At 36.0% G+C, this 15,145-nt stretch overlaps 1 protein-coding gene across 7 annotated transcripts in view; it reads left to right on the forward strand.

Annotated features, from left to right (window-relative positions):
* CDH11 (cadherin 11) overlaps window positions 1–15,145 on the forward strand; it is a 742,884-nt gene that overhangs the window by 357,969 nt on the left and 369,770 nt on the right. For 6 of the 7 annotated variants that reach the window (XM_090149366.1, XM_090149361.1, XM_090149369.1 and 3 more), the window contains one exon: window positions 6,638–6,704. The gene's annotated coding sequence lies outside the window, so the exon portion shown is untranslated. Of the gene's footprint in view, window positions 1–2,610; window positions 2,695–6,637; window positions 6,705–15,145 lie in introns of those variants that run through there. The other variant, XM_090149364.1, reaches the window with a different exon arrangement.

The raw sequence follows: 15,145 nt of genomic DNA on the forward strand, positions 1-15,145 counted from the left end.
TTTCAAGGTGCACTTCCTCCTACCATTCTTCCTAACACACATTTTTTTTGGAATGTTGAAATGAACAGTGTCACATTATATTCTTTTATCTCAGTGACAATTAGTCATTGGTGTCACTAAAATCTCTGTGTAATAAAGATTTTATAATGCAGCATTCAGGTATTCTGAGGCAGACTCTGAGAAGATGCTTTTGCTAGAGATGTTTGTTCGACTTCTTTTGTTAGACAGAAATAAAACTTTGATGTGCAACTAGTCGTACTCAACATGTGTGAACAGCACTAGCTAATTATTTTTCCTGGTATACTTGCAGCTTTAAGAACCCAGCTACATTCAGTTGGTGGAAAGAGAATGAGGAGAGAAAAGAATTGCATGTCATGTACACTGCATGAGCCTTCCTTCCTATGCGTGTTTTTGTACTCTGAAACAGATGGTGCATTTTGGGCTGCAGAGGAAGGAATAAAGGCGGAGGGTGTTCACAAATGACTGTAGAACCCAATGAAAGAGTCTGTTATGAGGGTTTTGGGGTATCTAAATGCTTTCCCAATCTATTTGAAAAATGCCTTGTAAAGGAAGAGTAAGATAAGTTTAAATAGTTGCTTGTAAGCCCTGGTTCTACCAGTTCTAGGATCTACCAGTTGTTTAATCCAGAGAAAAGAAAGCAGAATGGAGCCATTTGTGTATGCTGTGTGGCTGTTTAGGCAAAAGAAATGTGTGTGAGCCTGTATTAGATGAGTAAAAATGAAGAGATGGGAATGTTTCTCAGAAAGGAAAAAAACTAAATTCCTCCACATGTAAAGAACAGTTCTTTCTTTTTTGTCTTTAGTAAAATCACGTTGTCACTTTGATTTGGGTACGATGGTGGGTTCTGGGAACATACTTACAATTCACTTTTGAACATACGTTAGCAGTAAAAATTTCTGAGCTTCTGGAAAGTTTAACTCAGACAGACATGCAGCATAAAGGACATACATATCAAACATGAATAAATAAATGTAGTGCCTTGCAATGCTGAACTGGCCTGCAAAATGGCAGGCAGATACTCTAGGTAATGCCAGAGCAAAGTTTGATTTGTTTATATTTACTTAATTATAATTTTTATTTTCTGTTGTTAGGATTTAATGCTAAACCATTTTGTAAAATTGTCAAATTCCTTGTAGTTCTGTGAAGATTCTAAGATGGAAAGTAATAGCAGCACATAGAGGAAGACATCTATATCTGATTATGAGGGCCAGACTTGGGAAAAGAGCTGTCACGTGCAAGATTTTAGTAGTTTAAATAAAGTTGCTCTGCAGTTGAACAGGGTATCATTTGTGGGGGAAAAAGTTACTACATCCATTTTTAACTTTGATTCAGCATTATTACTCTGGTTTGGAGAACCTTGAAGCTTATTTGGCTGCTAGAATACAGAGGGGTAGCTCAGATTTGGATTTCTATACATGTGGCTCTTTCTTTCTCCAAAAGTAGAATATTTCATTAATGAGCTCTTCATCTTCTTGCCAAGATGTAATATGTCCCAATGAGAATGGCAATGGAATTAGTCTACGGAGACAAACATTATACTGTAAATAGAATCCTGTTTTTAAATTGAAAAACTTTAATTTACTGCACTTATAATTTTGGCTCTGTGTTGAAACAGAGGTTTTAAGTTCTGACATGAAGGATATGTCTTTATCCAAATATATTTGATGAAGAATGGGGAAGGAATGAGAAAAGAAAAGAAATTACCAAATTAGCAATTCTTAGTCATATACATTCCTCACTATTAATGCTCTGGGGTTGAGAAGTTAAATTAATATCTACCATTATCTCTGGCTTGCCAGTGACCCAGCTTTCAGCTCACTTAAATTCATACATGCTTGGTTTTTTGAGCTTTTCCACAGCACCTATTGCTTTTTAAGTGTAGAATTAAAGACATGAACAGTAATACTACAAATATTTTGTTACCCATGTCCATCACAAGATATTTTTCATGTAAGTCTGTGAATCACATTACATCACTTGAGAAGACATATGCTACTTGTATGATGTTTGGACATGTCCCATGTATTTTTGTTCTACATTGATTTGTTTCCATGGATTAGTGCCTAACTTTGAAATTCAAGTTCAGTGTTTACAAACAACATGGGAAAAGTTTTTCATCATTTATGTTTCCAGTGGCAATGATAACTTGAAAGAAATTGTGATAATTTCAACCTATTTCATTGCTTTACTAAGAAGACTGAGTTTTCTTTGTTGTACACATGTATGCTTACTGAAATATATAGATAATGCACCTATTTGTAAAGTGATATTAATAATTTGTAATGGAGGAGTAAATAGAATTCATTGTTTTAGTATTAGCAATTTTGACCTATAGAACTCTCTGTATTTAAATAGTTGTTGTGTAATAGCATAAATAATTGTTTCGCTCTGGAATGACTGAATCGTTTCCGTTCCAGCTCCACTTTGGCAGACTTGTTCTTATTTACTCATGCAGTGGGAGTCTATTCAAGCAAGTGATTTGAGCTCAGTGTAAGATGCCTTTCATGTGAATATTCATACATTTTTCTTAAAAAGGGCTGGGCAGGATTGACTTGAATCATATACAATTCTAAATGCCTAAGCAGAAGAAAGTGGTAGCTTTTCTTCATTTGGTAATCAAAGTAGATAGAAGTAAATGGGAGCTTAATTCTTTCAATTCAACATGTGATTGAGGTAAGGAGGTATGGGAAGGGAAGATGTAGAGAATGAGCAGAATGTGAGTTGGGTCTTCATGTGCTCTTGGCTTAATATCTTGAATTATGGCATTGCTTGGGAATTCTTTGTGGAAATGAAAAATGTCTTAGTACAAAAGGCCTGGGTCACTTTGGTGGCTTTTCCCCTCGACACGTTTGTTACCTGTATGTAAAACTAGGCACAAGATGCTTTTTCATACTGCGTAGTGTTAAGACATCTGAAGTAGAAAACCTGTGGTCCTTTTTGAATGATTTTGGTTCTTCTGGTTGAAAAGATGTTTTCTTTTGTTGCCTTTATTTGGGTTCTCTTCTTTAATAGTAGTGTATCAGCAGTTTGTACTGACTGAAAAAAACAATGCAGTTAGATTAGGCAGTCTTTAATCTTCTGTAATTAAATTATGAATCGATTTTACAATAAAAGATTAAGGTGCTTAGATGTCTTCCAGAATAGAGTAGTAACAAATATCTGTGGATATTTAACACTAAGACGACTTAATTTCTTTGAAAAATAAGATATGGTATTGGTTACTATGAAAGTAAATTTAAATGAGTACATATTTCTCATAGTGAAACAGCTTAAGAGCATAATGACTAACAATGTAAAACATGGCTAAAGTCGGAGATGCAGAAGTATAGCAAATGAATACTACTTTTTTTTTTTTTATTGTATAGAATAGATTCACTTCTGCTAAGTGAAAATTGAAATTGTTAAGAAGCCATAGCAGAACTCCAAAACCCAAAGCCAGGTTTTTCTAACACTTATATATCCAAATAAAATCCACTCTAGTAAAGGACAATGTAATGTGACCAGCTTACATGAAAAATGGGTAGTAAGGGTGAGGAAAGCCAGGGGATAATTTCTAGACAAGAGTTAAGACATGAGAGCTGGAGGGTGTGACAAGAAAGATTTCCCGCTGTGTAGCCAGGACCATGAGGAAAATAGGTTATTTTTCTAGGCATGTCTCAGACAGTTTGGGTCAAAATATTCATTGGTGAAAGGCCATTAGACTATAGAAGAGTTACCCTGGGATACAATTGTCCTCAGTATGTCTTAGTCAAGAGAGGAATTCTGGCTTTGAAGAAAGAAGGCTAGAGATTTATTCCCTTTTAAGCATCTCCTCCTACACTGTTGTACCTTTTTCTGTGTTGAAACTTTTTACCAGGAAGACCCTGACTTTGACAACGATCTGTCAGCTCTCCAAGATAAAAGAATTGCTGAAGGCTTTACTGAAGAGCGTTGTGTAAAGCCTGAAACGAATTGTCCACTTTTAAGCTGACCTACATTTAATTATATGGTTAGAGCTTTTAAGTGAGCACTGGGATTTGAGATTGGATGAAGCCTGCAATTTCTGTAATAGCTTTGAGAATGTGAGCTTTGTGACCTCCTGTTTATTTAGAATTGATGTTGCATGTCTGACACTGCTTAACTGCATATAGTGGTGCGCAGCAGAATACACAATGACACAAAAAGCAGGAGTTGACAGTTTTAGATAAGTTGAAGTCTTTGCAAATGTAATAGGTATAATGCATGTGCCAATAAGACTATCTAAGGTTTTTATTTCATACTCTGGTTGTCACTGCAACAGAGCAGAGTAAGGATTGTTAAAATGCTGCTGCAGTCTTCAGGCATTGGTTAGCTGCTGCTGGATGGAAAACTACCCCTAAGAGTCTGGAAGCTGTATGGTGTCTGGGACTTCTCAATGGAAAAGATCCTGAAACGCTGAGTCTCTTACAGATTAATGTTAGAATGAGTGAGGTACCATGATAAAAGTATAATTTGCCAATATAGCATTTTCCTATAAAGAAGTAGCCAGTTGGTTGAACTGTTTGCATCAGAGCAGCTCCATTTGCTGAACCTGTTCACCAGTTTTACTGTGGCAAGTAGTCACAGTATAGGTTGAACTAATTTGATGCTTCAACACACTGAACAATTTGATGCTTCAACAATTGGGAATTAAGATCTTGGATACTACGTGGACATTCTAGTTGGAGTTTTTGTCACAGAGCTGAATTGTTACTAGGGATTACTTTTAGTGGCTGCCTCTTATTTCCTACTGCATATAGCAAGGGTATTCTGTAGTCAGCGGCCTTTTGCTTCTGTCAGAAGTGGCAGAAGGACCCTCTGGCGGTTATGCAAGTAGCAGGAGATAAGGAAATCTAAGGAACTTCTTGGATACTTAAAAATTTCCCTTTACATGCTGACTCCATGCCTGGATCCCAGATAGGAAATTACCTGGCAGAGACAGAAAGCAAAATCTTACGGCTATTAATAGTTTATTCTGCATTTAATTCTCTTTTCTCCTGCTATCAGCAAAACACATAGGGCTGTCAGGCGAAAACACAGCTATTTTCAAGATCAGAAATTGTTTTCCAAACATTTGAGAATACTCTTAATATTGTCTGTTTCACTTAAATGGGGAGTGAAAAATGTACTGTGAGAGAAAATAAGACCGAAACTGGGAACTAGATGTGGGACTTTGAATTTCTCATTGCCTGGTAACAAGTTCGGTGCTCCATATCAGATTCTTTTTGGCAAAGGAACTCTGAATTCATGATTAAGGATACAGCCAGCATAAAATGTTCATAATAGCTGAACGTGTTTGTCAGCAAGCAACTTTTTATTTTTAGCAAGTCTGTGCACGGAAGAGTTCTTTCAGCTCTGTCAGGTCCCGAACTTGAAAATATCTTGTTAGAAAGAAGTACTTTAATAATTAGTCAGTGCTGTTTGATCTGCTTTTTGTAGATTCTATCTGAAACACAAGTAGCACAGCTCATGTGCTGCCACTGACGGTGAGCGCTATGTAGTATTTGTTGTGACATTCAGTTATTTTTGAGGTATGGAAATTGAAACTGCACTTGGGTCTTATTTGCTGGATATGGAAGACTGTGTTACAATCCAGCCCAGGTTTATGTGCAAGCAGAAGGGCTAAATAAGACTGCAAAGCTTGATGAGTTGGAACCACACAGTAAAAGTCATGTATTTGGAGCGAAATACGTAAGGTTTTCTAGTACTGGGACCACAAAGCTGTGAGTGATGTAACAGCAGAACCATTCAGATGTGTGCTGCTGCCATAAGGTTGGAAGCAGTGCAATGAGAGCTGCTCTACTTCCTGTGCTGTGTGTGTGGCACCATTTTAGAGCAGCTTGAGGCAACAGGAAGGGAAATAAAGAGGCTGTGTACTGGGAGACCAGTTGTGATGGGCACAGAAAAGTTCAACAGGAAAGGAGGGGAAAAACAATAAGGTATCCTAAAGGCAACATATTCCCTGCAGGGAGGGGAGCAGTTGAAAATGCGGGAAGTTTTCATACGTGCAGGCATTATGAAGAATCAGTCTGTGGTAATCATCTCCTACCAGTGTATTTTTAAATTTTGAAAATTCCTCAATCTGTTTTTCTGAAAGTAACCCACCTATGATTCTACTGAGAAACTACGTGTACGCAAAATGTACCTAACATTTGTGGCTTGCAGTTAAACCATACACGCGTGCTTCTAACATAACCTACAGCAAATAAAATTGCTTCTTCCTGTTTCAGTCTTCACCTCTTTCCTCTGCCTACTGTGCAGTGCAGCTTCTCTGTTTCTTCTGTTGCAGCTTTTTCCTTCTCGTAATAATCTGTGCCCTATCTGTGCTATACCTGTGGGAGTATTCACTCCTTGCTTTCCTCTCGTGCTTCTGCACCTTACAATGTAAGCTAAGCAGCAAGATCTAGAAAGATCCTCTTTTTTTCTTGCAAATCATAAGGCAATTTTTAGGATCTAGAGTAATGTACAGTGATACTATGTAAAAGCAGAATGTACTTAGTATAACATAATGCATATGTGATTTAATAATTTCATGTTTAAGATGGGTTCTTCAAAACCCATAAATATGATTTGAGTCCTTTTTATCTGTCCTTGATGTGTTTTCTTTTTTTTTTTTTAGGGGTTCCAATTGTATGAGAATTCTTCCTTAGGCTCCACCAGTGTTGCCACCTTTCTCAGCTATGCAGGTAAGACCAGAGAAGAGCTAAGCAGGGGAATCTCACACGGACAACAAGGGCTGCAGTGAGGCTGCCTGTAAAATTTTTCTCCTAACTGCTTACACGTTTAGAGCTTTTTTTTTTTTAAATGCAGAGTGTAGAAGTAAAGAGAATATCACTGATGAGGAAGAAAAGGAATAATTGCTGTTGTCATATTAAAAGAACTTAATGGGAGCTTTCATTAAATCCGCATGACTTCTAGTTATAGCAGCATCTTCAAAAAGTTAAATTTTTAATTTCTGAACTATCTCATTGTGTTTTTTCAACTTTGTAGAACACTCAATCTTAAATGCACTGGTTCAGAAATAATACCGGGGAAAGAATCCAAAAACGCTGTACATTACTCAGATTTCTGCAAAAAAGCCAATTTATTCAATGATTTCACTAAGAAAATGAAGCCCTTTTTTGCTATTTATTTTAAATAACTCTGTTAATAATTATTGGATGCCTGTGATGATAAAGCTGGAACATAACATAAAACAGGGTATGTGTAATACTGATCTCTAGCAAATACGCTATAAGGAAGTTTCAATTAATTAGATTGAGGTCATTTTTGCTGAAATGTAGATGTGGATAAATAATGCATAGGAATAAAGTCTACTTGATAAAATTCTATGGGATGTTATTATTAGAGCTTGCATTAGTATTGTCTTTATCTGTAGAATGCAGGCTGTGCGCATATGCTCATTTCATACTGTCTTCTTACTGGAGGTGCTCTGTCAGTGGTAGCGATGCTCGCTGTCGTATTGTTCCATTGTAGAGATTTCTAAATCACGTAATGATGGCAACATCTCAGCAATGACTATGCTGCTTCTGTCGCCATCGTGGCTTTTTTGTTAATGGCACAAAAGCAGTAGTTTTTCCTCAGTCTCCCTCTCCAGTCTGTTTTAATCAGTCTTTCCGGTGGAAGTTGTGGATATTGAAAATGTGTCAACAAAAATCTGCTCAGGTTCTATAGGTGTAGCATTTTAGGCATTTAGATATTTGAGTGCCCTATTAAAGTAACATCGTGTTGGTAATATTTGTTGTCTATTTAGAGCTTTATAGATACATTGCTGTTGCAGTTGGTCAGCTGCATGCCCTGTTACATACTGATGTAAAAGTACTGTTAGAAAAGGCAGAATTTGTTCTAAAAGCTTTTTAGTTGACTAAGTGATACTTTTGTGCTTTATTTCACGTTGGTAGAGTTGAAATGTTTTTAAAATGTAATTGTGTTATTCGTATGTAATGTAATATTTAAAACCTGTCCCATGCTCTTTTACTTCATTGTATGGTGTAAGCTCAAGACTTGCGCAATAAGTACCAACAGGAAAACAGTACTAGAAGGAGAATGGAGGCTGAAAGCCTGACAGTGCAGCCAGCTTATCTTGCTCCTGGTTGTGTTATTTAACAAATCCATTCTGAATCTCTGTTAGAACAATGCTGATCTCCTATAGGAAAAAGGAACCATCTTCTGTGTAATTTTTTTGCGCAGTGATGTTTCTGCTCTCTCCAATCCTTGCTCCTCACCTAACTAGCTGGTATTCAGAAGAACTGTATTCGTTTTAGAAAGGTTTTGCTTAGTTTTCTGTCCAGAAGAACTAGGTCAGTACTCTGCTTTGCCTGTTCGATTGGATGCTGAAACAATGCTGGTAGAGTTCAGAGGTCATGCTGCATAATTTAGCCTAACTGATTTGGCTGGTTGTGAATAACGGAGATCAATTAAAGAATTCAGAGTGCTATCCATAGTAAACTGGGGTGCTACCATTGCATAAAGAATGTATTTGTTCAGAAGACTTGTCACGTTGAAGTAGGAAGGTATTTTTAGACATTGCTTACCTCTTAGTCCAATCTGCAATTTCATGTTGCGACTACATGCTGTTTGAAGAAAAAATTGTTTTTATGACTTGCTAAACTACTTTCTGCTCTCCGTGGACGTGAGAAGAAGGCTATAAGTAAGATTTTCTGATGTGTGTGATCCAGTGAAATGGAAATATTTGTGTTCTTCAAATATCCAATGCACGTTTCTGGGATTTACCAGATAAATCAGTATTTTATGTTTGTTCACATCTTCATAGTATTAATCACACATATTTAAACGGGGTATTTGGTCTCTGTAAAGATTTTAATTTTAGATAGTGAGCAGAAAATAAAATCGTTATTGAAATTCTTTAAAAACAACTTTTTACTTTAATATAACGTTCTGTGATTAAAGATCTGTCCTTGTCTCGTCTAATGCTTGGGATTAACTGGTCACAATTCTTCCTGTAATACAAGTATTTTAGCTGAGTAAGTTCATGTTTACTTGAATATCAATCAGCATAAGGGGGAATTTAACAATGCTGTTCTTATAATGTTGCATCAATCATTACTTATGATTTCTAAAAGCGGGATTTATATGAAATGATGTAATTTCAGTCTTCAGAAAATGAGGCTGCCATTGAATCCCATCTTACTTCTTAAATACATATTTCATAATAAAATGGTCTGCAATTTTTATTATTAGGAACATTTCTTGCCTTGCTTGTATTGCTCCCTGTTAGTCAATGGCTGATTTGAAATAAATACACAAGAAAAATCCTTCATTTCTTTGTACAAAGGAACTTTCCTGTAAATGCTTTGAAATTGTGATGCTGCATTATGAATCTGTTCCATTACAAAGAACAGTATTGAGAAGGGATAACTAGATATATTCTAGGTTAATTAAAAAATTTTCTGTTCTAGCAGAACGCAAACTTATTTTGGTTAGTTCTTTTGAAGGTCTCTATGATTTTACTGCTATTTTTCTCCCTTGTGTTTCCTAAACTGTCATGCCAAATATCTTTTGTTTTGTACTTTATTATACTTCTCAGACTTTTTTAATAAGTTGCATATCAAAGCTCATATGCTACCATCACATGGGATATTTAATTGATGTCTGTTCTCAGGTTTGCTGTAGGACTTCTTTGAATTCTCTGCAGATGAATAAAGAGGAAGGAAAAAAAAAGACAAAATAGCTTAGTTATGAATTCTGCTTTAATAAACGTGCTTTCTATGGATGATTCATGGATTTTGATTACATTCAATTATTTTTCAACAGCTCATGCTTCATCTCATCAAGAATTTCAATCATTGCCAACAGATTAATTATCATTCTACTGGTAGCCTTTTGTCTAATAAACAGTCATAATGAGCATGTTCGGTCTTGGCATATATAAATGTCAGTGATGTACCGTGAAAATAATTCTAGAACTGGGTGCTGGATGTAGTCATGGTTTAGGTGTGCTTCTGAGAAGAGAAAAAAGCACTCTCCCATCCCTCATTTCCCTTTATCCACCCAAACTAGAAGCCATTCTCGAACCAGTAGGAAAGGGTCACATTTCTTTAGTCAAGAATTTTGCTGAGCCATGGTGAAATACCATAAGTCCATTGCCTTGCACTTGATTTTTACACTGTAGTTTATGCATTATGTTCTGGAAAACTTTTTGAGTGGATTTTTTTACATTATATTGAGGTGCTCATATGTGTTCTCTCTGCTGAACACAAGATTCCCCAACCCCAACCAAAGAAAACTGTACAAAATGTCTTTTTGTGAAATAATATGGTGACATAAGTGCTCTTTTTACATTTAATTTCAAAGCAGCAGTACCTTTTCAAACTATACATATTTCAGAAATGAGAGAACTGCCTTTTATGGCACAAAATCACTCCAGTCTTGTATACCTTTGGACAGATGGTTCATTTATGTACTGGCAGTGTAGCTTGACTAATTGCTTCAGACCTTCCCTTTTACTGCTTTATTTGGTTAAGAAGTGGGCAGCCCTACCCGCGCAGATATACGAATATATGAATTGTAAATAAAAACAGAATATGGGATATGAAATGATGTTTGATCATCTGAAGAGGCTTTCTCAAATGATCACAGAATGTATTAAGGAGAAGCAGTACAGAAAGCCTGGATTTGAACTCCAGAGACTGCTCTATACCAAAGGGCTCCCCGGCAATGGGTGCTTGTTGGGGTGTGCACGGCAGAGATGTGGTGGTGATTTCCATGCAGGCAGTGCTGCCTAGCCTGGATTGCTGCAGCACTCTTCCTTCCCACTGTGAAAATGCATCCCTTTGTTCATACTCTGCAAGGACTTTTTTGTTCTGTGACAGTTCAGTATCTTTTAAGTGAATTTGGAGACTGGGGGAGTATTGGCTCGGCTGTCCTAGTCTATATTTCACTCTTTCACAAAAGGGAGTGTTTGCTGATACACGTACTGTATGATAGGCAGGGTCTGCTCTTCTGACCCATGCTGTGCTGGCCATGCAGTTGGCTACTGTGATTCATTTGAGATTGAATTGGCATGTAGAAATCTCTCAGCACAGAATTCATTTGTCTCCTTTTCATTATAGTGTACTACAGCGTGCTTACCCAGCAAAGGAAAATGCCACTGCCCAGGGAGCTTGCTTTTTGCGTTTAGACTCCAGTCTTCATTTTGACTATGGAAAATACTATTTCTGACCAGTTTTCGTGGTTTCTGTGGGAGAGCCTGGTTAGCATTGCATCTGGACAGGTTTGGATTTCTAGCTGGCGTAATATGATCAAGTGAAAATGACCTTCTGCCTAGGTGAGGAGTGAATTCAGCTTCTTGTGCCTTTGCACTATTTTCTTGGCATGGTGCTATATAAAGATCCAAGGTAGATAAACACACCAAGATCCAAGTGGCAAGATGAGTCAGGATTACCCTCCCCATGCATTGCTCTAGTGCCTTTTAAAATTATAGAGGTGTACTTCAAGATTTACAGTGCAAAGGAAGCAGTGGGAGAAAGCAGGTATGAGATAGTCAGTAAAATGTAACAACTACAAATATATCATTTACTGTGGAAATCTGAAGAAAAATCTTTTTTGGCATGGTTGATAAGTGTGGGTGTTTCTAGCTATGTATTTAGTGAATAGATTTATTTACACTGTAACCATAATGTTTCAATCCCTCACAACAATGCAAGTACTCTTTGAAAGATATTTTTCATGCAGCAGGTTTTTTAATGTTTAAGTTCTGTGCAAAGATGAAAGTGCTGTCTATTGCTTAAAAGGAAGCTAATGAGATAATATTATATGTGGCTTCCTGAGATTGTTTGTTGAATAACTCTGCCCCTGCGTATTGAGCATAAGCAAGTTTAAATATAACTATTACTGTAGTCCTACTTTCCTTTCTGGGTAAGCAGTGGTATTTTAGTCAGTCTTTTGGGTACTGCTGTGCTGAATGGAGTTTGGTGTTAGAAAACATCAGGGTGCCTCTTGCATGGTATAATATACAGAACAGGAATTTTTCACATCAGCAGTCTATCCATACCAAGCACAGAAAAGGAAGAACAAATATTGCTGCCTAGAATCTAATAGGAGAAGGAAGGAGGAGAAATGAGAGCAAGATAATATCTGAAGGTATTTTCAAGGAGTGTTTAGAAGGGCCGCTGCTGTGAGGTAGACTGTATCCAAGATAAACATTTCATTTCGGGGCACATCACCTTTCCCAACAGATAAAAATATTAGAAACTCTGAAATGGATGGTTCTCAATTCAACCTTTGCTGTACTCTGTATTTCTTTTTATCACTTGTATATATGGATAAAAATATAATCAGGGTTGAGAACTATGAAGCATTTAAGTAGGATAAATACATACCTAACAAAGCTGATACTTAGCAGATAATTACAATATTAAAATACAGAAATATATTGTAAGATATGAAGTTTTATCTGGCACAATAATAGTATGTCTTCACAGTGGCGTGTTACGTGATCAGAAATTCTGAATAAATGACTGAAGATAAACGCTATTCTTTAGCTTTTATATTTAATGTTTTTATGCGAGACCTGCAGTTATATTGTTTTGATTTAAAAGGTTTGGTTTGTGTCTTCTTTAAAGACTTGGGGTGCTTCTTTGAACTTGAATAAGTGGTATTGGCATCCTAATTACTTAAGTTGATGGAAAACTGAAGATGTATCTCACTACACATCTTGTTCAAGCCTTTTCTTTGGAAGCTGTTTGTGTCCCTATTCCAGTAGAGAGATGAAACTTGCCTGGATCTCATTTCTGCAACTTCAGTACTATCTACTTAAGCTTCATTCATTTTTGGACCATATTTAAGCTTTTCCAGTGTTTACAGTCCTAACTGATATATTGAAGAGAGTACACTAAAAAAATTTTTTTTGTAAAATCTATGCAGTCAGTTATTTCATGGAATCATAGGATCATATTTGTTGTAACTACATTTCATACTCTGTGCTATTTCTTGAAAGAAATGTGGAGGCTTTTTTTTTTTTTTTTTTTTTGAGATTGAGTAGTTTTAAGATATTCCAGATTATCTTGAAAAATTGTGTTCAATAACTTGTTTTATGACATCTAGAGATAACCAGGAATCCAATATGCCATTTTTTTTCTCCTGTATTTGTATTCTAAGTGTAGCATATTTCATTGTGGAGGAAATGGTACCTTAAGAAATCAATACAAATGTTCGGTGCATTCAAAGTACGTATGAAGCTCAAAAACCCAATGCACAATATGGATTGTGGATTTATAAACAAAGCTTAATTTTTTTCAACCTTAAGATGAGTCTTCTGTCACTTCCAGAGCATTAAGTTTTGTTGATCTTGCAGAGTTCTAGGTTGCATTTTTTTATTGCCCCCAATCTTGGTATTCTAATTAAAGATAAGCTTTCCAGTGGCTGTGCCCAAATTTTGCATATGATGAACCTGGTATTAAGAAATATAGTATCACTACTAAACCCAAACTACTGTTTGAATATTTATTCTGGTAAAGTTGCTTAAATTGAATAATTCTTATTGCCTGACAGGTGCTTAGTTGACATGTCAAAATATATTTCCTTATGTGCAACATGGTTTTATCATACCTGCTTTATTAGTAAAGCAGATTTGCAGATAAACCTCTTCAGAAATCTGAAGAGACCAAAAATCTTTACCTGATGCATTGGGAATTTTTCTTGGTATTGGCAAATGAACCATAAGTGTACTGTACCATAGGCTAATATTGTCTTACTGGCTTATAATGAGTTTGTTACAAATGCAAAATAATTGCAGACAGAATGGATATTACACTCCTATAAAGAACAGCAAAATCAATAAGATTCCGACATTTCAGACAGCGGTATTTTTTTTTCCCTATTATTTATATATATAAAAATTGTGGATGTGATTCTCCCTAACTTTTTTCGATCTCAGTAGAAGAGCGTTAAATCCGCTAGGGAAAACAGACTTAAATGAAACAATGCTACTTCTTGTTTTAATGACTTAGGTTTTGTATCGCATTACATAATTCTGAGCTCTTTCTAGAATCAGATCTTCAAGTTACTTCAGATATGGTACACACATAAAAATGATTATTGAAATGTTGTAATTACTTGGAGGGACGTAAACCAGAATGATGGTCTCTTAATTAAGTTTTTGTCTTCCTGAGGAGGATGGGGATGGGGAAGAAAGTGAGGTTCCTACTTAAGCAGCATCTGTTAGACAGAATCAATTGAAAATTGACTCCAAGCTCCAGACTCAGACACATTTTAATGCATGTCTGAGTGCTTTTAAACCCCATTGACCAGCTTATAAATGATTAAAATACTTTCCCTGCAGCATATGGAAGGTCTATTTATCATTATATCCTTTTGACGGTTCACAGTTGTAGTGACAGGGTGAGCGGCTTTAACCAGTTTGCAAATATCAGATAACCTTCCTGTCAGATGTGCTGCAATACGGCAAAGAATAGAATTTTGCTAATATTAGTCTTTATACTTGCAAAATAGTACTGTCTGATCACCTCTTGTAAGTGGCACTGTGAAGTACGTAACTGAGTCAGGTATGCTATAGGACATAATTTCTGATATCTTGCTTCCAAGACTATTAATGCTTAAAAATAATGATAATAAAAAAAATCACCTGAACATAATCTATTTACATCTACATTGATAAAATTATCTACTAATATAGAGCGAGCAAGGGTTGGCTAGTATGCGCTGCTGGAGAGAAATGAAGACCTTGGATTGTTTTTTAATTATTTTTTCAGCTGTTTTTTCAAGTGTTTATTTCTGCTAGTTCTGAAAGCAGCATTTTCATCAGAGATTAAATAAATGAGTTAAGATTTTATTTTAAGACAACTTTTAAGAGTTTTAAATTCTACATCCAGATAAAAGTCTTTACAAAAAAATATTCAGTGTTTTCAGCCACCCAATCAGGTTCACTTTAATTAGTTAGAAATACCTTCCCAGCATGTCTTCCAAAAACAGAACAAGACTTGCTCCAGTTAGCAATTCTATTTTTTGTTGACCTGAGGCGTCTTGGTTTAGCTTAAGTGAATCATTTATTTTGTTGTTTGATGAACTTTTGTTACTGTTCTAACATGATTTGAATCGTATTTGAAATGGGAATGTATTTGTGAAACATTAGTGAAGAAGCTGATAG

The sequence above is a fragment of the Phasianus colchicus genome, chromosome 13, assembly GCF_987193195.1.
Source record: "Phasianus colchicus chromosome 13, bPhaCol1.hap1.1, whole genome shotgun sequence".
Classification (NCBI taxonomy): Eukaryota; Metazoa; Chordata; class Aves; order Galliformes; family Phasianidae; genus Phasianus; species Phasianus colchicus.